The sequence below is a fragment of the Lathyrus oleraceus genome, chromosome 3, assembly GCF_024323335.1.
Source record: "Lathyrus oleraceus cultivar Zhongwan6 chromosome 3, CAAS_Psat_ZW6_1.0, whole genome shotgun sequence".
In the NCBI taxonomy this organism is placed as follows: domain Eukaryota; kingdom Viridiplantae; phylum Streptophyta; class Magnoliopsida; order Fabales; family Fabaceae; genus Lathyrus; species Lathyrus oleraceus.
This window is the reverse complement of record NC_066581.1, coordinates 12,545,025-12,554,634: the sequence shown is the minus strand read 5'-3', so window position 1 is coordinate 12,554,634 and position 9,610 is coordinate 12,545,025. Positions and strand designations below refer to the sequence as shown.

At 31.8% G+C, this 9,610-nt stretch overlaps 1 pseudogene; it reads left to right on the top strand.

Annotated features, from left to right (window-relative positions):
- The first annotated feature begins 380 nt into the window (after window positions 1–380).
- LOC127129415 (uncharacterized) lies at window positions 381–8,912 on the top strand (annotated as a pseudogene).
- Window positions 8,913–9,610: the final 698 nt, after the last annotated feature.

Here is a 9,610-nt window from a genome sequence, read left to right as displayed (position 1 = left end):
TGGATTGTAGCTTGTACAACAAGAAAGGTAGATTAACTGAGTAACTTACAAACATGAATGGATACTTAATGCCACCATTGTTGATTCTTTCTTGCTCGACTTCTATTTAGATTCTCAACAACAAAACACCATTGATGAATGGATACGTTTTGTAATTGCAAGAGGAGTTGGAAGAATAGATTTACTCTTTCGTGGAAGTCCTTATACACTGCGCAGCCGCCCACGCAGACCTTATAAAAATCCCTTTCATTTATTTTCAGAGACTAATGCTTCAACTCTGAAGCATTTGCGTCTTGAATATTGTATTGTTTCCATTCCCCCCCAACTGCAATTTTATTCCATTCAAAAATTTGAGTTTCCTTTCACTTGAATGGGTAAAAATGGATGGAAGTTTTATTCAAAGTTTAACACAACTTGAAGAGCTTCACTTAGTTCACTGTGACTTCAAATCATTATCAATAATGATAGCGAGTTCTTCCTTACGTCATCTCGAAGTTACATCTTGCTATCTCCTATTCGGAAACTCCATGAAGGATGTAACCCTGACTTCACTAGACTGCCCTAAACTCACTTCATTGGACTACAGTGGACATTTTTTGCCTAACATGAACTTTAATACACCTATGTTGAACAACATTCAGCTCCCTCTTGTATATAGTGGAGAATATCTTAATGCATTTAGACTCTTGGCAACTCTTCCTAAATTTGAGAATCTGCAATTAGAGATTTATTCAATGGTTAGTTAGTCATACAACGTTGGAACATGAATTGTTTTCCTCTCTTTGTCTTTTGAATGATATTTTATGAATCTTACATTTTCTTGTTTAGGTCCCAACTTCCGTAAAAATAACTCAGCCACTCAAGCATCTGAAGGAGTTAAGCTTGATTTTTAACCGGCCGTTCGACACCCCACGAAAATTAGAGTTTGATCTATCTAGCATTTTAAACATCCTACAAGCTTCTCCACTTTTAGAGAAACTTTCGGTCATGGTGAGTAAGCATGGTTAATAATACACTTGATTTTGTATAAGTTTTGATTTGCATTCATTTGTATAAGTTTTGATTTTATTTTATTTACAGATCACATCTCCTGAGATAATTGAAAACCAGAAAGTTGATAGGGATGTTGAAGCGTTCTCTCATGACGAGGTCAAAGATATTGAATTAAGAGGTTGTGTTGGGAATTGGTATGAAGTTGAGTTTGCTATGAATGTTATGATATATGCCAACAAACTTGAGCGAATAGTTTTAAGTCCATATTGGAGAGATGATATGGATGAATTTTTGAATTGGACTTCTAATCCTGCATGGTTTCAAAATGGACGTCAAAGGATTGCTGAAACGCTTCAAAATGAAGAAGTAGTTGGACGAGAAAAACTAGTGCTCATATAAAACTGCATAATTAATTTTTTTATATGTTTTTACTTGTAGTGATTGATATATTAATAACAAAGTTTTATTTAATAATTTTTTTAAGATATTAATAGAGATGTATTTATCTGTCCAGTTGTCACAACATATAATGCTATAAAAAGCATTTAGAAATTATTATATAATATTAAATATGACTAACAACAATAATAAAAGAAGAAAAATATATAAGTGGAATAACATGATTAATAATTTCACTTTTAAGACCTAATACATGAATTATAATCTTCTGCCTTTCGATTCCTTGGTTGCTTCATCTTGACGGTCCTGTATTCGCATTAATGAATAAAATAATAAACAATGTGCGGTGAAAACTAAATTCTCAATATATTTTTTTACTAGGAACCTTAATTTGTCCTCATACTATCTCATTAAATTCCCTCATCACTTATGTTCAATGCTCCCTGAACTACTAACATTAACATGCCAAACTTCCATATAGCAACATCATTGAACTATTAAGGATAACAGACTAATGATTTGAGGTCTAAGAATAACTTACTAGAATCCTATTCTAATATGCGATTGATTTTTAACTTAATCTAAAATCAACGTTTAGATCCTCAAACACAATAATCTGAGAATCTAAACCTATTTGACATATGAACATCAGAGACCCTAATATTTATAACTACTCTTACAAGTCAGCTTTGGCACTACAAGAAAAATATTGTTTTTCTAGGGAGAATATGCCTGGGGTTAAGCTCCTCACTAAATTAATACGTTGATTGGGGTTAAATCTCTCGCAACGTAGAAAAAAAATTACATTATCAAAGGCTACCCCTTAGAAAATGAAGCCATAAATATTTCACTAAACCTTAATTCCAATACTCACCTCATTTCATCTCTTCCCCCATTTTCCCCCATTTTGTGATTCCTCGCCCCATTTCCCCCCATTTTATACTTGCACAACCCAATTTCAATTTCTCCATACTTCAAACATTCAACAACACTATGTACTGTTATCAATTTTAAGGTAAACTATGATGTTTTATTCAAATTTATTTCTTTATTTTCAATTTACATTAATCACACTTTTTATTCTTCATTTTCTATGTTTCATGTGTTGGGACATTAGAAGAAGCATCAATATTGGGCTAAGCGTAACACATAAGTGAGAGAGACATCACATATTGATCTAAAACCTTAAGGTGATATGTGTATGGGTTTTCCCACTTATAAATGCTCAAGTCGCCATATTTATAACCAATGTGGGGCTCCAACTCATACTTGAATTATTATTCTTAACACTCTCCCTCAAGTGGAAACTCTTTTGTCCACATACACTTGTACCGTCGTTGACACCTCTTCATAGGTATTTTGATACACTACTTCTTGGGCATTTCGATTTCAACGAAAATTCGATACAAGTAAGTCGGTCCCTTTATTTAAACCACAAGCTCTGATACCATTTGTTGGGACATGAAGATGCGCATCAACATTTGGCTAAGAATAACACACAAGTGAGAGAGACACTGCATATTCACCTAAGACCTTAAGGTGATAGATGTATGGATTCTCCCACTTATAAATGCTCAATTTTCTACATTTACAACCAATATATGACTCCAACTCACACTTGATTTATTATTCTTAACATCATGTATCATTTTATTTATTTAAAGGAGTCATATTTTGTTGTAAACGAGCTTTAAATTTTTCTTCATTTTGTTCATCCATTTAAAGTACACTTTTTTTAATATTTGGATGTATCTGATGTTAACATTTGTTGGCATTTGTTAGTAAAAACATTAAAATTCGAAAATTGAAAAGAAAATAATATATTTATTTGACGTAGGTATTTGTTACTAAAAAAATTAAATATATGTATTATATTATATTTAAGTTGTTTATCTTTTTTTGTTAATATATTTTGTTAGTAAAAAAATATATATTTTATTTTGGTATTCTAACAATATGTTGTTTATATATTTTTATATATAAGTGGATTATTTTATATATGTATTATTTTTATTTAGTAATATATTTAAAAGAACATATTATATATTTATAGGTAGTAATATAGGTGGTAATATATTTAAAAAAATAACCAGACTCACTTGTTAGGGGTTATCCCTCACAAATACCAAAATGGGAAAGTGCATTATGAGGGGCATAACATCTCAAAAATTACTAACACACTACATTGCGCTGTATGTGACATGAAAAAGGGGGTCAGGGTTTTGCGAAGGGTTAAGTCCCTAGAAAATTAGCGATATGGCAAGTCTTTGGCAAAAAAACGTCACACTACTACAAAATAGACATCTTGTAACACCATATTACAATGATCTTCTTGTTAATTGTGGTAATAACTCCTTTTTTGGGCTCTTTTTTTTTGTATTTACTAAAAGACATTTCACTATGGTCATAGTTAACAACCATAGTGAAATGTACCTAGAGTGAAAGAGTTCGAATCTCAGCATCGACAATTTTCCATTTATCGTGACATAATAGGCTTGACCTTGTATATCACCACAATTCTTATGATCAACAGTGGTATAAGGTGCAATCATTTCATCACGGTTTCTATTATCAACCATGGTGAAAGGTGTTACATATTTATATATAAGAAACACTATTTCTCGCTTCAGTACATAACATACGTCTCTCTTAAAACAAAACTCTAATATCTCTTTCACTCGTCTCTCACAAAACAAAACCCTAACATATCTGTCACTCGTCTCTTTCATATGGAAACCCTAAACTTATGGTGTGAACTCGTCTTCTTCGAAGGGTTGCCTTTATTGCATTAAGTCTTAGCAAATGGATACCTTACAGGTTCTTCTTCATAATAATTTACGTTTCAAAATCTGTTTATGTATTATTATTTATGTTTCAATAGCTTGTTTCATAATGTTTAAACTTTCTGCTTGTTTTGACTTGTAGGTAGAGATGGTGAACGAAAAAAAATTAATGAGCATGAAGCTAAAGTGAGCGTTGCAAACTTGTGTGAAAGACCCAGAAGGACATACATTCAAAATTAACATAAGTTTGAAGCTCTCAGCTCATCTTCATCCTCCTTTCATTATGGATGCCATTATGGGACATGTACGTTTCTAAAAAATTCTATGACTTGATATGTTGTTGTTGTTATCAATAAAAATTGTATGTTGTATGTAGTTTATTTTATATGTTGATGATTTTGTTTTTTTTAATAAGAGTTGTTTGTTGTATCTTGTATGTTGTTTAAGGTTTGTTATTGATGAATGTTACCGATGAATGTTGTTGTTAATGTCTGCTTAAGAGATGAGTTTATTATATCTTATGTGGTTTGAGTGTTTTTCCAACCCCTTACCAAATATATATAACTTTTCAGGTTGCATTAGAAAATTATAATATGACAGATAAAGTTATATTAGAAAATAAGTTACACCTTCAATTTTAGACAAGAAATTTTCAGCTCGTTGTCTATATTTTGCTCTTTAACTGTTAGAACTTGGTTTAATACTTCTAGTTCTTCAACCTCCCCTTTCTCTACCTCTAATTTTGTTCATAAAGTAAATAATATTTTTCAAAATGAACTAGATGTGAAGGAAGGAGAGATTGAAGAGCTTGGAGCATTAAACCAAGTTTTAACCATTAAAGAGCAAAACACGGACAAGGAGTTGAAGAATTCTTGTCTAGCATTGAACATGTAACTTATTCTTATAATATAACTTAATTTATCATATTATAATGTTATAGATCATATTGGAAGGTTATATATTTAGTGATCATTGGTGAAATAAACATTCCACATAATTTATAATAAACTCAGTGTATATATCACAACAGTTGTTTAGAAAAGCTGTTGTTAAATGTTATGCATTAAAGAATATCACAACAGTTGTTTGAAGTAACTGTTGTGATAGGTAGTGCGATATATAACTTATAACCATGGTCTCACGATCATGGTGGAAAGTATCATACATACAACCACCCCTTACCTCATAATGGTTGGTCAGACGTGGTGGTATCTCTTTTCCAACCATTATGAAATGGCTTTTACGTAGTAGTGTGATGACATGTATTGCTAGGTGAGTTGGCCTCTCACAAATATTTGTTTTGTGAGTGTGCTTTCTCACTTGTGAGGGGTTTAAACCCTGATAAACATTATTTTTATTATAGTGTGGATTCATGACATGTGTGGTCACCATCATAAATTGGATACATATTCTATTTTAGCAATGTTGGAGATAGATTGACTTCGTAATTAGTGCCCCACTCTCCATGACTTTCATTTCCCATCGTATAAATGAAGAACCGATTTAACTATGATAGATCTTTAATTCTCACTTAACCCCAACATAATGTGTGTGTGAATGTATGTGTGTGTGTGTGTGTGTGTGTGTGTGTGTGTGTGTGTGTGTGTGTGTGTGTGTGGTGTGTGTGTGTGTGTGTGTGTGTGTGTGTGTGTAGTTGCGTATGATGAGGAGCTAATTGATTACGTGAATACTTCCTTAATAAAGGAACATGTTTAACAGTAGCATTCATTCATCATAATGAGTTAGAGAAACCTTGATTTTAGTTATCATTAAATTTTTTTACTATATCTTATGCATTCATACTTACTAGGTAGAACTAGCTAGCCTTATCCCAATACAAATTCCTCTTGGTCTCTAACAAATCCTTAACCACATTTTATCTTCTTATGATCACTTTTTAAGAGTGTTTTATGATTAGAATTATGACAATACGTACAATGGGAGACAATACGTACAAGGCGCATGACACCCAAGGCGTCAAACGGGGGACGCACGTCACCCTGCTAACAGAACCAGGATTTTATTTTGCTATGGCAGAACCTGCGAAAACCCACCAAAACACCTTTAAAACACCTCTACACAATCCATAAACAATAACCACATGATTCCCACACAAAAAACATGTTAATTCCTATTAATCTAACATGTTATTCCAACAATTTAATCCAAAAAACTAGAATTAATTCATACTTTGGAAATCTCAATTTCATGTCAAAATTCATGTTTATGAACAAACAACACATGACCCAATCACTACAAGAACAGTACACGAAATTGCAATCAAAATATGGTATAAAACAAAATTTCAATCAATTGTTCAACATACAACACAAATCAACAAAATAGAGAAATTCCTATTGGAGGTTAAGGGAAACCTCTCAACCCTTTCATGAATTAAGCACCTATAGATGAAGAATCCCCCAACCTTGTAATTCCAGAAAACTTCAGCAAAGTAACTTCAATTGATTTCTTCTTTCAAGCCCTAACACTCTCTCCTCAAAGGTCTTTTTTTCTCACATTCCTTTGTCTTGTATGTACCAGAAGAAAATACTCTAAAAACCTAATTATTGTCTAACTTTAGAATATATATTATTTTATTTTAATTCTTCTAAATTACACTTTTTACCCAACTCAAATTCAGTTTTCCTCCACTCACCATTAAACTCTCTCAATTTCTAAAATTGACAAAACTCTACAAACTCTCGTTAATTTCCAATTAACTAATTAATTAATTTCCACTAAACTATTAATTAACACAAACACCACAAATACTGCCAACGGTTAAACATGTCACATATTCACAAAATAATTATTTAAATAAAATACTCAATTGAATTAAATAAATAATTAAATAAACAAATAATTAAATAGGAGTGTTACACGGGGTGTGTTGGAAGTTGTAACTCGATGTTCTGATTGAAAGCTAGCATTCGACTATATCGAAGTAGGTAGTCGAGTTGTAGGAGTCAACTGTATTCGATTGTCGAATGCAACATTTAGTTGTTATGTCGAAATATAATTTGTAGTTTTGTACTTTATATTTTATATGTTTTGTATTTGGGTCAATTTGTACCGTTTTAGCATAAGTTTTAATTGCCTGTATAAATGCATTGTATGATGTAAAATAGAACAACTTCACTTAATAATATTTTCTCTTTTACACTTGAATCTATAATTTTCTCTCTTTCTCTCTTCTTTTCTCATCTTTCTTAAACACCATTTTATTCCAATAAAATTCAAAATAAAAATTATGTAAGTGTTTGTCTTAATTTATTCATTCACTAATCAACCACATATATACATAAGGAATGATGGACTACCATAGGTAATTTGTTCCATACTTATTGGATTGTAGCTTGTACAACAAGAAAGGTAGATTAACTGAGTAACTTACAAACATGAATGGATACTTAATGCCACCATTGTTGATTCTTTCTTGCTCGACTTCTATTTAGATTCTCAACAACAAAACACCATTGATGAATGGATACGTTTTGTAATTGCAAGAGGAGTTGGAAGAATAGATTTACTCTTTCGTGGAAGTCCTTATACACTGCGCAGCCGCCCACGCAGACCTTATAAATTTCCCTTTCATTTATTTTCAGAGACTAATGCTTCAACTCTGAAGCATTTGCGTCTTGAATATTGTATTGTTTCCATTCCCCCCCAACTGCAATTTTATTCCATTCAAAAATTTGAGTTTCCTTTCACTTGAATGGGTAAAAATGGATGGAAGTTTTATTCAAAGTTTAACACAACTTGAAGAGCTTCACTTAGTTCACTGTGACTTCAAATCATTATCAATAATGATAGCGAGTTCTTCCTTACGTCATCTCGAAGTTACATCTTGCTATCTCCTATTCGGAAACTCCATGAAGGATGTAACCCTGACTTCACTAGACTGCCCTAAACTCACTTCATTGGACTACAGTGGACATTTTTTGCCTAACATGAACTTTAATACACCTATGTTGAACAACATTCAGCTCCCTCTTGTATATAGTGGAGAATATCTTAATGCATTTAGACTCTTGGCAACTCTTCCTAAATTTGAGAATCTGCAATTAGAGATTTATTCAATGGTTAGTTAGTCATACAACGTTGGAACATGAATTGTTTTCCTCTCTTTGTCTTTTGAATGATATTTTATGAATCTTACATTTTCTTGTTTAGGTCCCAACTTCCGTAAAAATAACTCAGCCACTCAAGCATCTGAAGGAGTTAAGCTTGATTTTTAACCGGCCGTTCGACACCCCACGAAAATTAGAGTTTGATCTATCTAGCATTTTAAACATCCTACAAGCTTCTCCACTTTTAGAGAAACTTTCGGTCATGGTGAGTAAGCATGGTTAATAATACACTTGATTTTGTATAAGTTTTGATTTGCATTCATTTGTATAAGTTTTGATTTTATTTTATTTACAGATCACATCTCCTGAGATAATTGAAAACCAGAAAGTTGATAGGGATGTTGAAGCGTTCTCTCATGACGAGGTCAAAGATATTGAATTAAGAGGTTGTGTTGGGAATTGGTATGAAGTTGAGTTTGCTATGAATGTTATGAAATATGCCAACAAACTTGAGCGAATAGTTTTAAGTCCATATTGGAGAGATGATATGGATGAATTTTTGAATTGGACTTCTAATCCTGCATGGTTTCAAAATGGACGTCAAAGGATTGCTGAAACGCTTCAAAATGAAGAAGTAGTTGGACGAGAAAAACTAGTGCTCATATAAAACTGCATAATTAATTTTTTTTATATGTTTTTACTTGTAGTGATTGATATATTAATAACAAAGTTTTATTTAATAATTTTTTTAAGATATTAATAGAGATGTATTTATCTGTCCAGTTGTCACAACATATAATGCTATAAAAAGCATTTAGAAATTATTATATAATATTAAATATGACTAACAACAATAATAAAAGAAGAAAAATATATAAGTGGAATAACATGATTAATAATTTCACTTTTAAGACCTAATACATGAATTATAATCTTCTGCCTTTCGATTCCTTGGTTGCTTCATCTTGACGGTCCTGTATTCGCATTAATGAATAAAATAATAAACAATGTGCGGTGAAAACTAAATTCTCAATATATTTTTTTACTAGGAACCTTAATTTGTCCTCATACTATCTCATTAAATTCCCTCATCACTTATGTTCAATGCTCCCTGAACTACTAACATTAACATGCCAAACTTCCATATAGCAACATCATTGAACTATTAAGGATAACAGACTAATGATTTGAGGTCTAAGAATAACTTACTAGAATCCTATTCTAATATGCGATTGATTTTTAACTTAATCTAAAATCAACGTTTAGATCCTCAAACACAATAATCTGAGAATCTAAACCTATTTGACATATGAACATCAGAGACCCTAATATTTATAACTACTCTTACAAGTCAGCTTTGGCACT